The 23467-nt window shown below is 38.1% G+C and overlaps 1 protein-coding gene across 1 annotated transcript in view; it reads right to left on the reverse strand.

The window, feature by feature from the left end:
- znf385c (zinc finger protein 385C) overlaps positions 1 to 22328 on the reverse strand; it is a 393452-nt gene extending 371124 nt beyond the window's left edge. Inside the window, exon 1 of the mRNA XM_061905445.1 lies at positions 22139 to 22328. The gene's annotated coding sequence lies outside the window, so the exon portion shown is untranslated. The remainder of the gene's footprint in view (positions 1 to 22138) is intronic.
- Positions 22329 to 23467: the final 1139 nt, after the last annotated feature.

Consider the following 23467-nt stretch of genomic DNA (forward strand, 5'->3'; position numbering starts at 1 on the left):
CACTGCGGTTGAGTGCGCATAAGAGCGGTGGTGTGAGGATGCGGTTCTCTGTGTGGTGGCAAAACAGCCACAAACATGTTTAAAGTCTAACTTCAATGTTGATGATGTGCATTTATAACAAAGAATAATGACGGTTTTGGCAAGCAGAATTTTTTTTAATTTCAGCCATTTTCCCTTAAGTGTGTTTTATCCAATTACTTGATTAATCAAACAAACTAATCTATAGATTACTCGATTACTAAAATAATCGATAGATAGAGCCCTGGTTGTTTGTCTTTACGTGTCCAGAGTATACTCACTCCAGATCGACCGATAAGTTTTTTTCCGGGCCAATACTAATACAGATTATAAGTAGTCAAGGAGGCAGTTACCGATAATTTGTGTTACGATCCGATGGCCGGATCATACCATATTTCTAGTTTTGTTCCTTCCTGTAACACATTCTGTAGTTTGACCTCCTTATTTCCTGTTTTGCTCTGTCACCATGGTTGCATATTGTTTCCACCTGCTCCTCTCGGTTTTCACACACCTGTTTTGCTAATCACCTGCCTTATTTAGGACTGCCCCTTTGTTAGTTCATTCTCGGATTCTAGTTTGCTTTCATGCATCAGTTGACGACTTGCTTTCCATGTGTTTACTCGCTAGTTCTCACCATACGCTTTATTTTATTCCTAGCTTTCATGCTAGTTGTTTTGTTTTCCCTTTTTGTGCCTTCGTGCCAAGTATAGTGTTTCTGTTCATATTCCTAGCTTCCATGCTAGCGCCATTTGTTTGCCTTTCTGTTTAGCACCAGTGTTTTTGCTCTTAGCCCTTTTATTAATTTAATAAATCCTTTACATCTTACCATTCGCTGTGTTCTTGCCTGACGCATCCTTGGAAGAACTTGTGGGCCGCTATGCCCCACAAGTCTCACAATTTGAGCCAATATTAGGTTGCGGTAAAAGTTAGGTTAACATGAATAGTATACGTCAGTTAATAGCTGGACAAGCCTCTAAGTTGTTTTTTTTAACATTTATTTTAGGAAATGCCGGACAAATAGTGACATAATGTCTTATGCAGCGCTAATAATAAAGTATCTCTGATCTGATCTGAATGTTATGGTTATTTTGGCAGCCAAAAACATCAGGAGATTTAGCAAATTTTTATTACGTGTGTCTAAATATGCGGGTCACAGGAGCATCCACATTTGCATTCCAAAATATAGAAACTCTCCTGGGAAATTCTGTAAAAATATGGGATTGCTCTACATCGCAATAATTTGCCATCTACTCGATGTTATACAATTTTATGACCGTTTATGGTTTCAATGCATGGTAAGGTTTCCTTGTAAGGAACCCTGAACATTTAAATTAAAACGATTGTGGGCTCCTTAATGTAGCTTATAGTTGAGACGTTTTATAAGCGGGCTGACATCATTCCTTCCTGGATGTTACAGAAAGTATGAGAATGTGCTCTTCTTTACTTATATAATAGGTCTCATATCTGTCAAGAAATTTCCACAAAGCTTTTGATTTTTGGGCATAGATATCTTTTTTATTTGACTGACTCACGAAACATTAAACTCAGAGTACTTTCCCTTTGGAATTAATAAAGTACTTCTGATTCTGATTCTTTAATGAACCCACGCTCCCAGTGTTGCGTACAAAGGCTTGTCTAGTGACTCGTTTGCCTGAATAGCGAAAACAAAAAAAAATGGGACCGATTAGATGCTAGGAGAGAAGGACAAAAGATGGATTTCTCTGGGGGGATGGTGGGGCGAGGCCGCAGCAGTGAAAGCAGTTGAGCAGACTGGAGAATTATCCAGTCCCAAATAAATGCCCTGTCAGATATCAAAACAAATGGGGTGAATTATTGACAATGAAAGTCATTGTTATTGTTAAATTAATTTTGGGGAAAAAAAGGGGACTTTTCTCATTCAAGGCAAAGGGGCAGGTGCTTGAGCAGTAGTTTTTACTATCTACTTCACTAATTAAATATATTTTTATACTAAATACTGGTATTATATCTGTATATAGTGTATCTGCTGATGCATTTTGGTTGCTTGTAAAAAATTGTAAAACAAAATAAATTATATATATATATATATATATATATATATATATATATATATATATATATAAAAATGGGTTGTACTTGTATAGCGCTTTTCTACCTTCAAGGTACTCAAAGCGCTTTGACACTACTTCCACATTTACCCATTCACACACACATTCACACACAGATGGAGGGAGCTGCCATGCAAGGCGCTAACCAGCACCCATCAGGAGCAAGGGTAAAGTGTCTTGCTCAAGGACACAACGGACGTGACGAGGTTGGTACTAGGTGGGGATTGAACCAGGGACTCTCGGGTTGCGCACGGCCACTCTCCCACTGCTCTACTGCGCCACGCCGTCCCTCGATACTGTATATGTATATATATTAGGGCTGCGAATCTTTGGTTGTCCCACGATTCGATTCAATATTGATTCTTGGGGTCACGATTCGATTCAAAATCCTTTTTTTTTTTTTCAATTCAACACGATTCTCGATTGAAAAACACATTTTTTTCCAATTTAAAAGGATTCTCTATTCATTCAATACATAGGATTTCAGCAGGAACTACCCCAGTCTGCTGACATACAAGCAGAGTAGTATACTTTTGTAAAAAGCTTTTATAATTGTAAAGGACAATGTTGTATCAACTGATTGCAATAATTTAAATTTGTTTTAGCTATAAAACAAACCAAAAATATGACTTATTTTATCTTTGTGAAAATATTGGACACAGTGTGTTGTCAAGCTTATGAGATGCGATGCAAGTGTAAGCCACTGTGACACTATTGTTCTTTTTCTTAATTTTTATAAATGTCTAATGATAATGTCAATGAGGGATTTTTAATCACTGCTATGCTGAAATTATAACTAATATTGATACTGTTGTTGATAATATTCATTTTTGTTTCACTACTTTTGCTTTGTTCTGTGTCGTGTTTGTGTCTCCTCTCAATTGCTCTGTCTATTGCAGTTCTAAGTGTTGCTGGGTCAGGTTTGGTTTGAGAATTGGATTGCATTGTTATGGTATTGCTGTGTATTTTTTTGTTGGATTGATAAAAAAAAAAAAAAATTGATTAAAAAAAAAAAAGAAAAAGAATCAATACTGAATCGCACAACGTGAGAATCACAATTAAAATTTGAATTGATTTTTTCTGTATATACTGTATATATATATATATATATATATACATATATATATATATATATAGGCTGTGGGAAAAAACACACATATATATATATATATATATGTATATAGGCGCCCTCATGAAGACAGAAGACCCCCACAGCTGTATCAAATACTGACATTCTTCATGAGTTTGTCAGCCATGTTTTTGTGTACATTAAAATGGTCCAATGATGTATTATTGTGTTATTAATAATAATAACAATGATGGATTCAAGGTAACACGATGGTACAGGGGTTAATGCATGTGCCTCACAATACGAAGGTCCCGGGTTCGATCCTCGGGCTTGGGGTCTTTCTGTGTGGTGTTTGCATGTTCTCCCCGTGACTGCTTGGGTTCCCTCTAGGTACTACGGCTTCCTCCCACCTCTAAAGACATGCACCTGGGGATAGGTTTATTGGAAACCCTAATATGGCCCTTGTGTGTGAATGTTGTCTATCTGTGTTGGCCCTGCGGTAAGGTGGCGACTTGTCCATGGTGTACCCCGAATGCAGCTGGGATAGGCTCCAGCACCCTCCGCAACCCCAAAAGGATGGATGGATGGAATAATGGATTCAATTTATATAGCATTTTCTAGAGACCTAAAACATTTCACAAAAGAAATGAGAAGGCATCTTTTTCACGCAGATGGTGGTTGCCAATTTGCGTCTACGGCCCCTCTGACCACCACCAAACATTCATTCAGATTGATATTGAGAGCATGGTGGGTGAAGTGTGTTGCCCAGGACACAACTGCCATGATTAGGATGGCAGAAGCTAGAATTGAACTTGGAACCCTCAAGTTGCAGCTGTACCATCTGAGCCACGTAGTCCCATTTGAAAGGTGCGTAGAATAGGGAACCCATGGCTCGCACCTGGGTCCTCGGAATGAGAGTGCGAAAGCCACCACTGTCAACTCGATGTCCAGTGTGAGCTCTAAAGGTGTTAGGGTTTACTAATGTACACCTGGCTGGCCTCCATTTCACTCACACATCAATGTTTTACTCATGAATACCTCATGAAACCCTATTCAATCTAAGCCAACCATTTGATGGAGGACAGCTTTAAAGATTTAGTGCATGGCTGAAGAGATTTCAACCAGCAGGAAGTGAAGCCAACATGGCCACCTTTATTCCTTCACAGATTCTCAGCGTGAAGACGACAATATCGTGGCGTCCGACCGTGCAGCAAAAGACACGCGTCAGCCTCACTCTGAGAATTGTTCCGGTGGATACGTCAATACCCAGAGTCTAGCTACACGGCGAGCTCGATAAGTGTCGAGATGACGTCGTGTCCTCAACGCCAGTGCCCTTTTTCTGTGATCTGCGCGGATTAGACGTCATTCCAGACACATCGATGCAGCATGGAGGAGGGAAGTTGCTGCTGCGACACCTCCTGCGGCCTGTAATGATAGCTGCTATCTGTTGCCGTGGAATAGCGTGATGGGATGTTTACAACGTGCGGAGATAAAATCATGCCCACGAGGTTCTGACATGTGAGGTGCACACAGAAACACTAATCCACAGAGCCTTAGATCAGAGAGGTCCAAAGTGCGGCCCGGGGACCATTTGGGCCCACAGCTAATTTTTTGTAATACTTTTAGATGAAAAAACACAAAGAAGGGGAACAAAAGAGCAAAGAGGTGAGGAGAAAGAGTTGCAACGTTGTCTCTTATAACACAAAGCTGCCATACAGGCTCTTTTTTTTAATAGCAGTCTTTGCTCAAAAAATAATAATGAATCAATGTTGTTATGAATTATTTACCTATTGAAGGCTTCAGTTACTTCATATTAAATATTCCACTTTGATATATTTTAAAGGGGGAACATTGCATATTTTTTGATTGCCAACAAACTTTTCGATGACAAAAAACAGCATAAAATAAACAAAAAAAACACTTATAATAGATGGATAGATCTGAGGATGATGCTTCCTAGAGATTTTTGCGCTGAAATTTAAGAAAAAAAAATGTATGACCTATTTTTAACACTTTTATGGGCGGGGCCCTTTGCAATACCTGAGAATTTTTGTGAGATTTTTTTAAACTGTCATTGTTAAAAAAATAATGAATGGAAATCAATGTTGTATGTATTTTTTATCCAGAGCAGGAGTCACCAACGCAGTGCCCGCGAGCACCAGGTTGCCCGTAAGGACCAGATGAGTCGCCCGCTGGCCTGTTCTAAAAATAACTCAAATAGCAGCACTCTACCAGTGAGCTGCCTCTATTTTTTAAATTGTATTCATTTACTAGCAAGCTGGTCTCGCTTTGCTCGACATTTTTAATTCTAAGAGAGACTTGGTCTTCGCATGTTTAAATAAATTCATTTATTTTTTTACTTTGCTTCTTATAATTTTCAGAAAGACAATTTTAGGGAAAAAATACAACCTTAAAAATTATTTTAGGATTTTTAAACACATATACCTTTTTACCTTTTAAATTCCTTCCTCTTCTTTCCTGACAATTTAAATCAATGTTCAAGTAAATTTATTTTTTTATTCTAAAGAATAATACATTTTAATTAAATTCTTCATTTTAGCTTCTGTTTTTTCGAAGAAGAATATTTGTGAAATATTTCTTCAAACTTATGATGATTAAAATTCAAAAAAAATATTCTGGCAAATCTAAAAAATCTGTAGAATAGCTTTTTTTTTTTTCGATAAAAAAAAAATAATAATTAAAAAAAAAAAACAACAAGATCTAAGTTACATTCAAACCAGTGTGGGTGGCACTGGAAGCAGGTGGGTAAAGTGTCTTGCCCAAGGACACAACAGCAGTGACTAGGTTGGCAGAAGCGGGAATCGAACCTGCAACCCTCAAGTTGCTGGCACGGCCACTCTACCAACCGAGCTAAACCACCCCATGTCAAATGTTACAGTGGCCACACATATCAAATATAATTGTTGAATAAAACTTCGGCCTTGTTTTAATAAATATTTTGGCCTACTATGTTACTGTATTTTAATGTTGGTCATTATGGTGGTACATGGAAAGCCAAGTCATTTCTGAGGTGGTACTTGGTGAAAAGTTTGAGAACCCAAAAAAAAAATACCTGACTTAATTTTAACATGATTTTGACTTATATCCTTTTGGGTCCCGTAGCCCAAACATGAGGGGAGCCCTAAAGGTGGACACAAATAAATATATTGTCATGGTTTTGAAATTGAAAAATATTAAAATGGCCCCCTCATACTTTGATTTATCAGTGTGCGCCCAACAGTGGAAAATATTTGCTCACCCTTGCCTTGGTTTATCACTCAATAATACATATTTGTATCATTTCTAAGCACTTTTAAAATGATTATTGTTGTTGTGTGTGGGTCAAGCGAGAGCTGCTGTTAGCTCATTGGTTTCACGGGTGATAAAAGCGCTCGTCTTCCTTACGGCGACTTTAAATGCCTCGTGCAGGTATTAAAGGCACTGTAAAACAGCCTTTGTGTTTATAGTCGCAACTTGCTAGTTAAACAGGTGGAGGATGGAGAGAAGAAAATACAGCATCACACCTGTTTATTAACATGCGTGTGTGCCCACACATGCACAGTGAGTCACTCACCAGCGCATTTTAGAGAGCCTTCTAATAGAAAGCTTTTCTTATTGCACACTGAGGCTGTGTTCCACACCGCAACACCTTCACTCCTGCAGCAGCATAAACGCTCCACTGTTTATGTGTTTGCCTAAGCTAACACACTGAAGATACTGTGTGTGTGTGTGTGTGTGTGTGTGTGTGTGTGTGTGTGTGTGTGTGTGTGTGTGTGTGTGTGTGTGTGTGTGTGTGTGTGTGTGTGTGTGTGTGTGTGTGTGTGTGTGTGTGTAGGTAATGAGGTGTGCCCATATTGAGAATGACTTCATTGAACTGCAATACAGTTCCAACAACATTTGACGTTCTCAACTACAAAACAGAAATAAAAAAAAGAGAAAGCTAATGACTATAAGTCTTACACTGTACTTTTAGGTCCTTGCTGTTCCATTTTCATAAGTCAACAGTCAAAACCAAATCAATATGAAAAAATGCTAAAAAGTAAGTGTGTGAATCTTTGGGCCATGATGCCCATTACTGGGGTGACGATTCAATTCAGAATTGATTCTTGATTCAAACCGATTATCGCAATGTATTATTTGGTGTAATACTTATAATTCAACGTTTTCAAAAAGGTTACAGGTTAGAAAAACATGATTTTAGCAAGCTTTACAGAGGAGCATTGCCAACTACTGTACACGACAGTCCACATGACATTATACATGAAAAATATTTCATATGGAAGTACCCTTATGGGCATTCGTCGCCTATGTGTTGCGTTCAAGTGTTTAAGGCAGCTTTTATTGCATCTAGGGCAAGCGTGTCCAAACTTTTTGACTCGGGGGCCACATTGGGCTAAAAATATTTGGCTGGAGGCCAAAGGACTGCATTTAAAGTATACGCACTTATATATCTTTTACATATATGTGTGTGCGTGTGTATATATGCATATTAATATATTATATATATATATATATATATATATATATATATCTACACACTATGTATATACAATATATATATTTATACTAGGGATGCACCGATTAATCGGTAACCGAATATATTCGGCCTAATATGGCAAAAAAAGCCAAATTCGGCCTTCGGTGGAATGAGTTAAAAGCAAGGCCGAATAGTGGCGTGTGACGCAAAGACGCAATTTTTTGACGCGGTGAAGCAATCAACAAACGTGCAGTGTTAAATTTAAACTGTTTTATACAAAGTTAGTTTCCTTCTTTTTATTCTGAAGCTGAAGTACTGTTATTGACAAGTCTGTTCTGGCCTAGGATATGTTGTGTACCTGTATAAGTCCCACTCTCCCTTGTGGAGGGGGTCCGGTCCGATCCGGTGGCCATGTACTGCTTGCCTGTGTATCGGCTGGGGACATCTCTGCGCTGCTGATCCGCCTCCGCTTGGGATGGTTTCCTGCTGACTCCGCTTTGAACGGGACTCTCGCTGCTGTGTTGGATCCGCTTTGGACTGGACTCTCGCGACTGTGTTGGATCCATTATGGATTGAACTTTCACAGTATCATGTTTGACCCACTCGACATCCATTGCTTTCCTCCTCTCCAAGGTTCTCATAGTCATCATTGTCACCGACGTCCCACTGGGTGTGAGTTTTCCTTGCCCTTATGTGGGCCTACCGAGGATGTCGTAGTGGTTTGTGCAGCCCTTTGAGACACAAGTGATTTAGGGCTATATAAGTAAACATTGATTGATTGATTGATTGAAGTGTATGAGGTTACAAGCACACACTTATTGAGATTTAGTGGGGCCTCTGTTTACATTATAAGCCTGTTGTGTAGGCTACCTGTATAAGTGTAAGAGGTTACAAGCACACACTTAATTGAGATTTACTTGAGCCTTCTATTGACATTATTAGCCTATCTACTGTGGCTAAGCAGACTTTTGCCAAAAGGACAATAATTCATTTGTTGTGGGTTTAGCCACTTTAATGCACTTTAGTTTTTTTTTGGAATGCATTTTTTGTTTGAAGGCCTAATATAAATGAAAAACTGTTTGTTTTTTTAAAACGCAAAAGCTACGGGAATATTAAAAAATGTCAATATTCAATAAAAATTTACTTTATTTGAAAAACATGTCTAAAAATGTATTCTAGGCTATTTATGCAATATAAAAAAGTTGTGAAAAACTGCATTTATTATTCGGTATTTGGTATTCGGCCTTCGGCCAAGCGCTCAAATTTTATTCGGTTTCGGCCACAAATTTTCATTTCGGTGCATCCCTAATTTATACAGTTCTGAACTATGTGTATAGATGTTAAATTTATGTATATAGTGTAATTAAATAAGTATCTAAATGAATTTGAAATCAAAATCACTACACTAACTTTTGTTGTTTCTTTATTATTATTCTTTTAAACTACGTTTGCTGTTTCAGAGAGATCTGTGAATATGTTTACACAGCTGTTTTTACACCTCATCGACGATGGCAATGCTTTAAGTCTGCATGTTAATGTCACACCAAATTGAAGAAGGAAGTTTTAAAAAACATGTAAAAATACAGTGAAAACTGCAGTAAAGCTATATGTTTGAGGGTAATTGCAAATACACTTTTAAACACACACATAGACAAAAACACACATTACAATGCTTTTTTTGCCCCACAGCAGAGCGTTGATTGTGACGTAACAACAATCTTTTACACCAAAATAACACCTCAGTTTGCAAGCTATACCAGACTGAACAATACGTACCTTCAACTACTTCAACTTTTAACACACACCCTCCCCCCTCCACACACACACACACAAAATGCAATATGAAGTATAAACGATAAAACATTGAATATTAAGAGTATGTGCGAGTTTGACTCCGACCTTGTTTACTTCCCTGACAACCTCCTAAAAAGTTTCGTAATCAATCAGAAACATCAAACAGCAAAAATGTGTCAAACATGGGAAAGTGTGGAGAAAGTGTTTTGCATATCACCCATCATGCACTGTAACGCATTTATATATGTGTAATTTTAAATAATATATAGGTGTTTTACAATGTCCATAAAGTTCAATGAGCAAGATGTGTATTATGTGCAATTTTATTTGTTATTTGTAGGTAATTTACACCATGAGTGGGGAAAGTAGTATGGATTGTCCGAGTAATATGTTGATGCTGGGCTCCAGTCACTTTTAAATTACATTTGTGGTTATTGATCATTTATTCTATTTTTTACCACAAAAGGGCGGCAATAGCTATCCAATCCATACACAGGGGACTAACTTTAGGCCAAAACACGCTGTGGGTCAATTTTCTTGTTAAATCTGTGTTGTGTCGCGGGCCACACTTGGCTTGCAGGCTGTAATCTGGACAACCCTGGTTTAAGATTTTCAACTGGTGGTCCGTGAACACCAGGGGATCCGCAGGGGGTCGTGAAAATTTGGGTCGTTTAGAATTAAAAAAATAAATAAATAAATGAAATAAAATAAAAAAAATAAATAAAAAAATATATATATATGTATATATATATATATATTCCCTCCGCAATTTTTCCACATATTAAAATGTAATTAAGCACAATTCAACATTGATCCAACACAGTGTTGTGTACTTTAGAAATGCCATGAACACCCTATCGACTGCAGGTTTAAAATAAAAACATGAATACATTAATATATTATTATGTTATTATATCCATGTTAGCATTTAAGATAGCTAGCAATTAGGACTCTACTTGCCTGTACTAGCTTCCAGCAAGAATTTAGGGCTGTAGTTTGCTAGCGACTGGTGTGCCAGTTGTCAGCTACTAATTAAGGCACTAGCAATTAGCGCACCAGTTGTCAGCTGACAATTAACAAGATAGTTGTCACCTAACAATAGTGCACTAGTTGTCAATTATGGATTAACGTGATAGTTGTCAGCTGGCAAACAGTGCGCCAGTTGTCAGCTATCAATTAGTCCAGCAGTTGTCAGCTAAAATTTTATATGCTTGTTGTCAGCTAGCGATTAGTGCACCAGTTGTCAGCTACTCATAAACACACCAGGTATCGGCTAGCTTTTAACCTGCTAGTTGTCAGCTAGTGGTTAACATGCTTGTTGTCAGCTAGCAATTAGTGCGCTAGTTGTCTGTTAGCAATTAGTCCACCAGCTGTGAGCTAGTGGTTACCATGCAAGTCCTCAGCTAGCAATTAGTGCACCAGTTGTCAGGTAGTGTTTAACATGCTAGTCCTCAGCTAGCAATTACTGCACCAGTTGTCAGCTAACAATTTAATTTGATTTGACTGAAGTTTCATTTCGAACATGATGCAGTTTCAACATGATACCGTACATCACATATTTTCCATTTCTCAGTCAACCAGTTGTCAGCTTGCAATTAACGTGCTAGTTGTCAGCTAGCAATTAGTCTACCAGTTGTCAGCTAGCAAATAGCGCATCAGTTGTCAGCTTGCTATTAACATGCTAGTTGTCAGCTAGCAATTGGTCTACCAGTTGTCAGCTAGCAAATAGCGCATTAGTTGTCAGCTTGTGATTAACGCACCAGTTGTCAGGTAGCTATTAGCGGTGCTGCACAATAGTATTTGAATATCTTAATATTGCACAACAACAGGGTAACTTTAGGGCTAATTTATTTTAACACAATTGTATGTAGGTTGTATAAGTAGCAGGTCCCCGCTTCATCTCTGAAGACCGTAATTTAATGTGTTAATATTCTAAGGAATACATCGCTGCATATACACAATATTGCATATATTACCCCAGAAATTGTGCTATTTCTTAAAAGTAGAAGAGGAAGAAAGTGAAAGCAGAGCATGTCCTCCCCTCGGGGACAAATCATTTCCCTGATGCACATCCCCACTGAGCAGCCAGGCAGCCTCTGTTGGGTCTCTCCCCAGGATGAGTGCTTCCTTTGGGGCATGCCAGTCAAACCAGGCAGGGGGTGGGAGTGATGGAGAGATAGGGGTAATGGTGGGATGTGATTTGTGCAGATGTCAGAATATTTAGCTTTTTTCTCTCCCCTCATTTTTATTCCCACATCTTCCTTTTGCCAGTGAAGGCGGGCACAAGGGCACAAAGGGTAAGTGTTGTCCCTGAAGGCTAAATTATAGGAGTGCTGAAAAAAATCAGCTCCCAACTAAATCGTGATTGTTATTATGATTACAAATCGATTCATGATTTTCAAGAATCACATTTTTTTAAAGGATCAATTGGTTAAAAGTGCCTACTCACTGCATGTATATGCCCTACTTAGCTTTTGTAACGTGTAACTTATTTTTGAAAAAAAAAAAAAAATGCTATGGTGTCCCAATACCAATATTTTGGTACCGGTACCAGTATAAAAATTATTTTGATACTTTTGGTACTTTTCTAAACAAAGGGGACCACAAAAAATTGCATTGCATTATTGGCTTTATTTAAACAAAAAATCTTACGGTACATCAAACATAATGTTTCGTATCGCAAGTTTGTCCATAAATAAAATGGTGAACATACAAGAAAACTTGTCCTTTATTTGTAAGTAAGCAAACAAAAGCTCCTAATTTAGCGGCTGACATATGCAGTAACATATTGTGTCATTTTCCATTCTATTATTTTGTCAAAAATTATTAAGGACAAATGGTAGAAAAGGAATTATTCATCTATTTGTTCAGCCAGAGTTACAACAGTCACTTGCATTGATTATGTTGATCCGAAATCAGAGAAGGCGAAGGAAACAATACATTATATATATATATATATATATATATATATATATATATATATATATATATATATATATATATATATATATATATATATATATATATATATATATATATATATATATATTAGGGCTGGGCAACGATTAAACATTTTAATCAAAGTTAATCGCACTATTTGTCCGATTAATCGTGATTAATTGCATTTTATACGCAAAGCCCAATAATGAATTCAAAAGTAGTGTGTAGTGCACCTTTATTGGAATATTCTCCCACATGAACAAAAGCGTCAAAACATTTGTTGTGCAAACACAATTTAAATCAGTCCTTGTTAAAACAGTAGCAGATAAATAGCATATTTTATGAAAATCATCTCAAAAAATGTAAATACAAACATTTAAGCTTATTTCCACTGCCAGGGTATTTAAGTTATCCTGTTTGCTATGGAAAATAAATATAATCTACATACAAATCTCTGAGCCACAATCATAACATCTGAACAGGCAATTTCTGAGGTAACAGCAGAAACATTTTTTTTATATCAGGGATCTTATGTTTAAAAAACCTATATTATAGGTAGTGGGCTGTTTTAGGGAATTTTTGATCAAATTATCCGTAGTAGCAATATTAATAATGTTGTGTTTATTCTGCATAGTACACTTAGAATAATTATGACCATATCTAGGAATTGATATGATGGGAATTTTCCGATTGTTTGCTTGGTGCTTTGATAAACTGAACGCATCATATACATGGTACTATATTATGATGTTATGAGCCAGGGAAATAAAGAACTACCCTACCCAGCATGCAACAGGAGTGACGAGCATGCACGGTAGCCCGGTATAGGTTGTGTCGCCATGACGGCATCTTGTATGTTGTGATATGCACGCTCTGAAAGCAAACGTTAAGAACTCAGCCAACACTCCTCGTCTGCATTATTGATAAATAGACAGACAACACATATACTCCGCTGCTTCACAGGCTGCTGGATGTAGCCTGCAAAGTATTCCCATGCTAGCTAGCCGGTCTAGCAAGCACGCGTCATTCAGTCCAAAACGGCCCGATCTATCCACATCCAGAATTGTCTGGCGGTCGTAAGTGATCCCGGAGTGACCACGCTGTAAGCCAGCCATGAAATTTGCAGAATTGTCCGGTATTTTTGCCAAATGTTCCATCTTTACCAAGAGCCCTTCGAAGCCGAAGCTTATCCGGGCGACGCCATCTTGTTAAGAAAAGGTGTTTACAAAATAAAAGCATGTAAATAACATACGCAAATGTGCGATAAAATAATTGTCGGCGTTCATAGATTGATGAGTTAACTCGTAATTAATGCACTAATTTGCCCACCCCTAATATATATATATATATTGGGGATAGGTTGATTGGCAACACTAAATTGGCCCTAGTGTGTGAATGTGAGTGTGAATGTTGTCTGTCTATCTGTGTTGGCCCTGCGATGAGGTGGCGACTTGTCCAGGGTGTACCCCGACTTCCGCCCGATTCTAGTTGAGATAGGCACCAGCGCCCCCCGCGACCCCAAAGGGAATAAGCAGTTGAAAATGGATGGATGGATTTATATATATCAAACTTTTTATCAAACATATTTTTATTGATATCAATTACATGTCAATTGCGATGTATATTAATATTGTTTTATTGTCCATCCTCAGTTACAAAAGTGACTTGTATTGCAAATTTTGATCCGAAATCAGAGAAGACCTAGGCGAATGTGGGCTGTGCGCCCCTTGTACAAGTTGTATACACACAGTAAATATAAAACAGGCTTTTTGAACATGTTAAACACATTTCTGATGCAAAAACAGTTATTACATATGTGACAACACTGAATTTGTCCACAAAGATAGCGAGATAAGTGACTTCATTCACAACCTTTCACACAGTTTGCATTGTCCCCATAATACATTTAATTAAACCTGCTAAAAATACCATTCAGTGTTTGGCTCCCACTGCCGTGTCCTCCAGATAGTGGAATTAAGTGTGTGTTTGTGCTGGCCGCAGGTCAACTAGCGGCAAGCGTCATTGTCGTTGTGGTCATCCTCGACGCTTCCGCTTTAAACTTTTTACAGAATCTAAGTGAAGGCCACTAATGGTTTTTCAAGAGAGGTCACCTGACGTCTATAATCTCAGACTCTGCTGCGGTCAGTGGTGGGTGGGAGGGGTCATCTTGGCTCAACGTTAGCAAAGAAGGAGACTGATGGAAGGTCAAAATAAAATGGGAAAAAGGCAGATGGACGGGCGAGAATAAGTGAGGTCAGATAAAGCGATGACAGAGGCGTCAGTCCAGTAGTTGTTAGTCCAGGTATCTTCACAGAAGTTATGAAAATGTTTGATGATGGTTGAAAATGTACTTATTCCTTCTTTTAAGCCTTGTCCAGCTGTTTACTGATGTATACTGTTAACTCTTACTGCAAATGAATATCGGCTCCAAATATCGGTTATCGGCCTTCTTCACTACAAAAAAATCAGTGTTGACGTCGGCAGTGAAAAAAACACATTGGTCGACCTTTAATCTACATTAAAAAGTGTGATGAATTGGATTTCAAAAATAATTCATCCAGCAAAATTGAAATGTTATATTAAACATTGCCTAAGGTTTCACCATGGTGATCGTTTGACCATTTTCTTTCCACTTCCAATTTTCCATAATCATCCATATTGTACATCAAACAGCGCTCCGCATTAGATTCTGTTTGTCTTTTTAAGATTTCACTGTAAATTGTTGTGTCTCTTGACATTATATAACATTAAACATGTTAGATGGTTAATGCAGTAAATAAATATACGTAGTCTTAATAAAAGCAATTTAAAAGCCAGCACACCTTAAAAATTTGGATTTTTTTAACGTAAAAACAAACTAAGATAACAAAATGTATGAATGGATATTTTGTAGGGCTGTGAATATTTGAGTGTCCCACGATTCAATTCAATATCGATTCTTGGGGTCACGATCCAATAATATATCGATTTTTTTTTATTCGATTCGATTCTCGATTCAAAAACGATTTTTTTCCCGATTTAAAAAGGATTCTGTATTCATTCAATACATAGGATTTCAGCAGGATCTACCCCAGTCTGCTGACATGCTAGCAGAGTAGTAGATTTTTGTAAAAAGCTTTTAAAATTGTAAAGGACAATGTTTTATCAACTGATTGCAATAATGTAAATTTTTTTTAACCATTAAAAGAACCAAAAACATGACTTATTTTATCTTTGTGAAAACAGTGGACACAGTGTGTTGTCAAGCTTATGAGATGCGATGCAAGTGTAAGCAACTGTGACACTATTGTTTTTTTTTTTGTTTTTTTTTATAAATGTCTAATGATAATGTCAATGAGGGATTTTTAATCACTGCTGTGCTGAAATTATAACTAATATTGATACTGTTGATAATATTCATTTTTGTTTCACTACCTTTGGTTTGTTCTGTGTCGTGTTTGTGTCTCCTCTCAATTGCTCTGTTTATTGCAGTTCTGAGTGTTGCTGGGTCAGGTTTGGTTTTGGAATTGGATTGCATTGTTATGATATCGCTGTTTAGTGGTTTGTTTGATTGATTAAAAAATAAATAAATAAATAATTTTTATTTTTTTTTAATAAAAAAAAAAAAATCGATTTTTTAAAAAATTACAATCGATTCTGAATTGCACAACATAAATGATTCGATTCGTATTCGAATCGATTTTTTCCCACACCCCTAATATTTTGGTTTATTATTTGTGCACTATTGACATGAGCACCAAAAGTTTGGCTGCGGAAAAAAAGACTTGCATCACCCATACAGCGCTGCCGAAGCCAGATGTTGTGATGACAAACAAGATGCACAGGATTGTTTGGAGCTGAGGCAGCATGTCTGCGAATTGGACGTAACGTTAATGTCTCACAGATATGACAATCTAGAAAATGTGCAAATGTTAGGAAGACGGTGGCGGCTTTTAAGGAGAGGAAGGCTCGCAGCAGCACGAAGCAAGTTTGACGTCAGGCTCGCTGCAGCTCTCCATGTTAGTCGTGGCCATCGAGCGACATAAGTAAAGAGTCTCTAAACATGAGAACATAATGATAAAAAAAAGTTGCAAGATTTGTTACTAGTCGTTTTTACAAAAGAAAAAGTCACTAAAAGGATTGGAGAAGTCTCTCGAAATTACAAAAAATTCTCAACAAAGTAGATTGTACTATAAGAAGCAACAATTGAAAAATAGAGCAAAAACAATATTATGTAAATTAAATGGTTGTATACTTGTATAGCGCCTTTCTACCCCTTTTAAGAAACCCAAAGCGCTTTGACAGTATTTCCACATTCACCCAACCACACACAGATGGAGGGAGCTGCCATGTAAGGTGCTAACCAGGACCCATCAGGAGCAAGGGTGAAGTGTCTTGCTCAAGGACACAACGGACGTGACTAGGATGGTAGAAGGTGGGGATTGAACCAGTAACCCTCAGATTGCTGGCACGGCCACTCTCCCAACTTTGCCACGCTATCCCCCACGCCGTGAGAAAAATATATGTTAATACTACTTAATAACACAGATTCGTTTTTAAATGTATATATTGCATTTTTTTTTGTCTTTCTAAAGAAAACGTATGCATTACCACAAATTATATGGTTGCCGTATTTCCTTGAATTGCCGCAGGGCATATGTAGTATGCGCCTGTCTTGAATTACTGCCGGGTCAAACTCGCTTCCCAAAATGATTAGTGCATGCTTAGTATTACCGCCTGGTCAAACTCATGAAGTCACGAGTGACACTTCCCCTGTCATCATTTTCAAAATGGAGGAGGCTGATTTCAATACCGGTAATTTGAAATCGCATAAAGGGAAGAAGATTAAGAGCTATTCAGTAGGATTTAAGGTCCAAGCTTACATTACACTCAAATTTTTACTGCATACCTTTGGTAAGTGCCGGAATGAGAAGAGGTTTTAAAATAATTAGCGCATGCTTACTTTTACCGCATACCTTAGGAAAGCGCAGGAGTGAGAAGAGGTTTTAAATTAAATAGCGCCCCGGCGGCAATTCAAGGAAATGCGGTATGTAATTTTGATCACACAGGTATGTTAACAATTAGGTGAAACCCTGATAGTATGGCAGGAGAAATATGTTAGGAACACTCATAAAAATGCTTATAATTGCTAAATGAAAGTTGAGAGTAAACAGCACCCCCTGGTGAGAACATGCTACTTATCAGTCCACCTAAAAGTTCCAACATTTCCTCAAAGGGAGCCTTGGACGCTTTCTACATTTGTCAACGTTGTGTTAACAACCTGAAGTAGAGGCTGCCATCTTATTCTTTGCTCTCCACAATGGCACACTTCAAGTGAGCTCTTACATTTCTGCATCTTAGAAGCATCAAGGTGATGCTATTCCCAGAGCACTCATGGCACACAAAGCACACCATTGGACTCCAGCGCTGTGCCTCACACAAACACTAAAAACACACCACTTTGGCTGCACTAAATAAAACACAATGCACAGAATGCAGCTGATCATAAGAGCAAAAGAGACTGAAGCAGCTGTTAGTAAATACACACTTTAAACAGCTCATGTCAAACATCCTGCAAGAAATGCAAATTTATCAAACCCATTCATTCGTTGTGCAGCAAAATAGCTACGAGGGACCACTTATGTCCTGAAGTTATGTCAATTGTTAACAGTAGCATGCAAACTTTTTAGCCAATTGTGTAGCCATATACCTCAGAGGCATATCACTTAGTGCTTGAAACATGTTACCTGTGAGCATGCTAGCATGTTTGCTTGTGTAGCCAATTTACAATAACACATAAAATACTTATTAAATACAATTGTCAGGCTTGGACTTGGGTTGTTTTCCCGAGGTGCAAAGCGAATGGTGTGGAAACGGCGTAGAGGTAGGTACATATTTAATTCATTCACTCATAAACTAAAAACAGGAACAAACAAAAAGCACTCACAATGGAGGTACAAAACTTGGGCTATGAAACAAAAGACTAGCACAAAGGCTATAAACTATAAACATGAAACAAAACACTCGTGCTATGGCATGAATGACAAAAACTTACATGGACAAAACAAACAGCATAGCAAGGCATGAAGCAGATAATCGAGGTCGTGAAGGAGGTGATGTTGCCAGACTGACAGTCTGGTAACTGTGGCTTAAATAATGAACATGATAAGTTAAAACAGGTGTGAGACAAGACAAGTGAACTGATTGGTCGTCATGGTAACAAAACAGAGAGAGAAAAAAAAAGAAACTTAAGAGTCCAAAGGTCAAAAGCACCTGGTATTCCGAGGCAGTCTCCCATCCAAGTACTAACCAGGACAGACACTGCTTAGCTTTAAGAACAGATGAGATTGGGGATGCTCAGGGTAGTATGGCCATATAAAACTCATGATCGGATATGACAGATGAAAACTAAATCAGTTGGCATGGTAACAAGACAAACAAGGAAATGCAAAACAGAAATAATTGTCCAAAAAACTAAACATGGCATGACCAAAACAAAACATGAACCATAGGTGTGACAACAATACTAAATAGAAAAACAACAATGAATAAAAGCAACAGTATCAGTAATAATGTCAATAATAAAAATTGAGACAAAAAAAAGTTTTTTCTTTTTTAAATCAATTCTCGAAAATTATATATCAATTTAGAAATAGAATATATAACAATCGCTATTTTAGAGTGAATTGGTTTTTCGAGCACCCCTTCCAGTTCAGTGCGCAGTAAGCTTATGAATAAAATCTGGGATTGCTCCACGGCAACTAAGTAAATGCACACATTTACCTATTTTATTCAGATTGACGGCCAACGGGAAGAAAACGTTTGCACATGTACGAGTTTGTACAATACCTCGTCGGTGTTATAGTCAAGAAATACATTTCTGTAGAATATGCGTCACCCCCCCTAAAGTTAATGGGCTTTTTTTAATCTGTATCTGTCAAGATAGTTCTTTACTAACACTAAAGATGCTATTCCGCCATTACCTCTCACGCTATTAAAATGGCTGTTTGGAACTTGCTCACAGTTACATTTGTGTAGGTTACATACTTTTTTCACGCCCTCCCTGAAGGAATGTCTATTTATCTGTATGTGTCAAGATACACGTCAAAGATCAATAATGCAGGACACCTTTGATTTTAATTATTTAATATTTTTGAGTAATCACAGTGAAAAGTTAAATAAAAGCTTACTAAATATATTTGAGATCCGAAAGGTTCCCCACTCATAAAGCGTTTTGTCAAAACTTAGATGTTTTTATACGGCAACCACACAACATATGCAATATTTTTTCCACATAAAAAACTTTAAAGTGATCATTTTTAAAGGCCTACTGAAACCCACTACTACCGAACACACAGTCTGATAGTTTATATATCAATGATGAAATTTCAACATTGCAACACATGCCAATAGGGCCGGTTTAGTTTACTAAATTGCAATTTAAAATTTCCCGCAAAGTATCCTGTTGAAAATGTCGCGGAATGATGACGCTTATGATGACGCGTGCGCGTGACGTCACCGGTAGTGGCGTACATGTTCTTCCAGCCCGATCCAAGCTATAAGTAGTCTGCTTTAATCGCATAATCATACAGTATTCTGGACATCTGTGTTGCTGAATCTTTTGCAATTTGTTCAATTAATAATGGAGAAGTCAAAGAAGAGAAGATGGAGGTGGGAAGTGTTGTATTGCAGCTGCCTTTAGCATCACAAACACAGCCGGTGTTTCCTTGTTTACATTCCCGAAGGTGAAGCTTTACTATGGAACAGAGCGGTCTAGCCAACATGGTTCCCGACCACATGTCAACCGGCAGGTTTCGGTGAGAATATTGTGCTAATAAATCGGCTCTTACTGTAGACATGAGCGGAGCTTGCGTCCTCCTGCAGCTGCGGACTATTACCTCCTCCCACCGGAGACACTGGCGGTCACCACACCCATGGCCACACCCCTCCGACTTTCAGGTACCATATAATCTCACTAAAACACTAATAACACAATAAGCAGATAAGTGATTTTCCAGAATTATCCTAGTAAATGTGTCTAATAACATCTGAATCGCTCCCACTGCCCTTGCCTTTTTTTTTCTTTTTTTTTTTAGTCTTTCACTCTTATTATCCTCATCCACGAATCTTTCATCCTCGCTCAAATTAATGGGGAAATCGTCGCTTTCTCGGTCCAAATCGTTCTCGCTGCTGGTGGCTATGATTATAAACAATGTGAGGATGTGAGGAGCCCTACAACCCATGACGTCACGCACACATTGTCTGCTACTTCCGGTACAGACGAGGCTTTTTTATTAGCAACCAAAAGTTGCGAACTTTATCGTTGATGTTCTCTACTAAATCCTTTCAGCAAAAATATGGCAATATCGCAAAATGATCAAGTATGACACATGGAATGGACCTGCGATCGCCGTTTAAATAAGAAAATCTCATTTCAGTAGGCCTTTAAGGCCCTCAAAGATCAATAATGCAGGACACCATTGATTTTAATTATTTAATATTTTTGAGTAATCAAAGTGAAAAGTTAAATAAAATCCTACTAAATATATTTGAGATCCGAAAGGTTCCTCACTCATAAAGTGATACACTTTATTAGTTTTTTTAAACTTTTAACACTTAAATTTCAAGATCAACTTCCGATATAGCTGTCGATTTTAAGTTCAACTGTTATTTTGTTTGTTTTGTGTTCTTTTGTCAAGACTTTGATGTTTTTATATGGCTGGCAACCACACAACATACCATATTTCCTTGAATTGCCGCCGGGGCGCTAATTATTTTAAAACCTCTTCTCACTCCTGCGCTTACCAAAGGCATGCGGCAAAAGTAAGCATGCACTAATTATTTTAAAACCTCTTCTCACTCTGGCACTTACCAAAAGTATGCAGTAAAAATTTGAGTGTGATGTAAGCTTGGACCTTAAATCCTACTGAATAGCTCTTAATCTTCTTCCCTTTATGCAATTTCAAATTACAAGGTATTGAAATCAGCCTCCTCCATTTTGAAAATGATGACAGGGGACGTGTCACTCATGACGTCACAAGTTTGACCAGGCAGTAATCTAAGCATGCGCTAATTATTCTGGGAAGCGAGTTTGACCCGGCAGTAATTCAAGGCAGGCGCATACTATATGCCCTGCGGCAATTCAAGGAAATATGGTATGCAATATTTTTTCCACATAAAACATTTTAAAGTGAGAATTTTTAAGTAATAATTCATTATAACATGGATTTTTTTGTCCTTTTTTTTTTTGAGCAATGGAAAAAATTAAATAAAAAAAGGAACAAAAAAACTGCCTGCATGGCAGCTTTGTGTCAACATTGCCACTTTTTCTCATTAGATTTCACCTCATTTCACTTTTTTGAAATGTTTTTAAATATTTTTGCAATACTGTCAATTTTGAAATTTTTGCTGAATGTGGCGGGTCGGTAAACGATTAGCTGCTGGCCGCAAATGGCCCCCGGGCCGCACTTTGGACACCCCTGCCATAAATAGTTATTTTAATAAAGACATTCATTACTTGGAAATCTGTTGTAAACCCCATTTAAAAAAAACACTGACTTAAAAGAAAGCAAAACATCCTTGCTGGGTCAAACTTGATAACTTTCTGGAGCCCAAACTTTAATTTCTGGTTCGAACTTCGTGACAACCAACTCCAATAAAACTTCTAGAACATTCCAGGTGTTTCCCTCCATTTAACACCTGTAGTAGACACAGCATCACCGCCGAGCCACAACGGACACAAAAGAGTCTTATTTAACACAGGGGTTGTCTTACCGGAGCCGGTTCCGTCGCCTCCCCGGTCCGGTGGTCGTGGTCTGTGGTGTCAAGCGGCGAAGAAAGCAGGTCGACTCGGTACCGACTGACTGACTAAAAGGCGGCAGCGCAGCCATCCGATGCCGCGGGTCTGTCAAGCCGCCATTGATTGAAGCGGCAAGATGGCACAGGAAGCTTCCTTTCAGTATAAGAGCGCCAAGGTAATTTTCAAGTAAAGTTTACGTTAGGAAATGCATTTTGTCCTGCTTTTTTTTCCTCCATGGTTGTTCATTTTAGTGTTGTAAAAACATTACAGCAACACAAAGATGTGTATATGTTTTCATAGTAATTTGAACAACCCGGATGCCACATGTAAGGATTTATTTTGAAATGACTAATCAGCCATTGGGCTTGAAATTCTAGAATGTTTAATAATAATGAAAAATAACAACATAATAATAATAATGATAATATTTGCTACCATATTTTCTATAAAATATATATTTTGACCCAATACAATTATTCAATAGAATGTTATTGTACTTAAAGATCTACTGAAATGAGATTTTCTTATTTAAACGGGGATAGCAGGTCCATTCTATGTGTCATACTTGATCATTTTGCGATATTGCCATATTTTTGCTGAAAGGATTTAGTAGGGAACATCGACGATAAAATTCGCAACTTTTGGTCACTAGTAAAAAAGCATTGCCTGTACCGGAAGTAGCAGACGATATGCGCGTGACGTCACGGGTTGGGGAGCTCCTCACATCCTCACATTGTTTACAATCATGGCCACCAGCAGCGAAAGCGATTCGGACCGAGAAAGCGACGATTTCCCCATTAATTTGAGCGAGGATGAAAGATTCGTGGATGAGGAAAGTGAGAGTGAAGAAATAGAAGAAGAAAAAAAAGACGAGGGCAGTGGGAGCGATTCAGATGTTATTAGACACATTTACTAGGATCATTCTGGAAAATCCCATAACTGCTTATTGTGTTACTAGTGTTTTAGTGAGATTATATGGTCGTACCTGAATGTCGGAGGGCTGTGGCCACGGGTGTAGTGACCGCCAGTGTCTCCGAGGGAAGCCACGTTTCTCGACGAGGCAAGGCAGCCGGGCTGATTTTTTTTTTCCCTCCTCCGCGGTGTAAGCATCCGACGGCCGGTGGCGGCCGGTGGGAGGAGGCTAGAGAGTCCGCAGCTGAAGGAGGAACGACGCAAGCCAGTACTCCGCTCATGTCTACGGTAAGAGCCGAATGTAAACAAGGAAACACCGGCTGTGTTTGTGTTGCTAAAGGCGGCAGCAATACACCGCTTCCCACCTACATCTTTCTTCTTTGACGTCTCCA

This window comes from Nerophis ophidion, linkage group LG07 (genome assembly GCF_033978795.1).
Source record: "Nerophis ophidion isolate RoL-2023_Sa linkage group LG07, RoL_Noph_v1.0, whole genome shotgun sequence".
In the NCBI taxonomy this organism is placed as follows: Eukaryota; Metazoa; Chordata; class Actinopteri; order Syngnathiformes; family Syngnathidae; genus Nerophis; species Nerophis ophidion.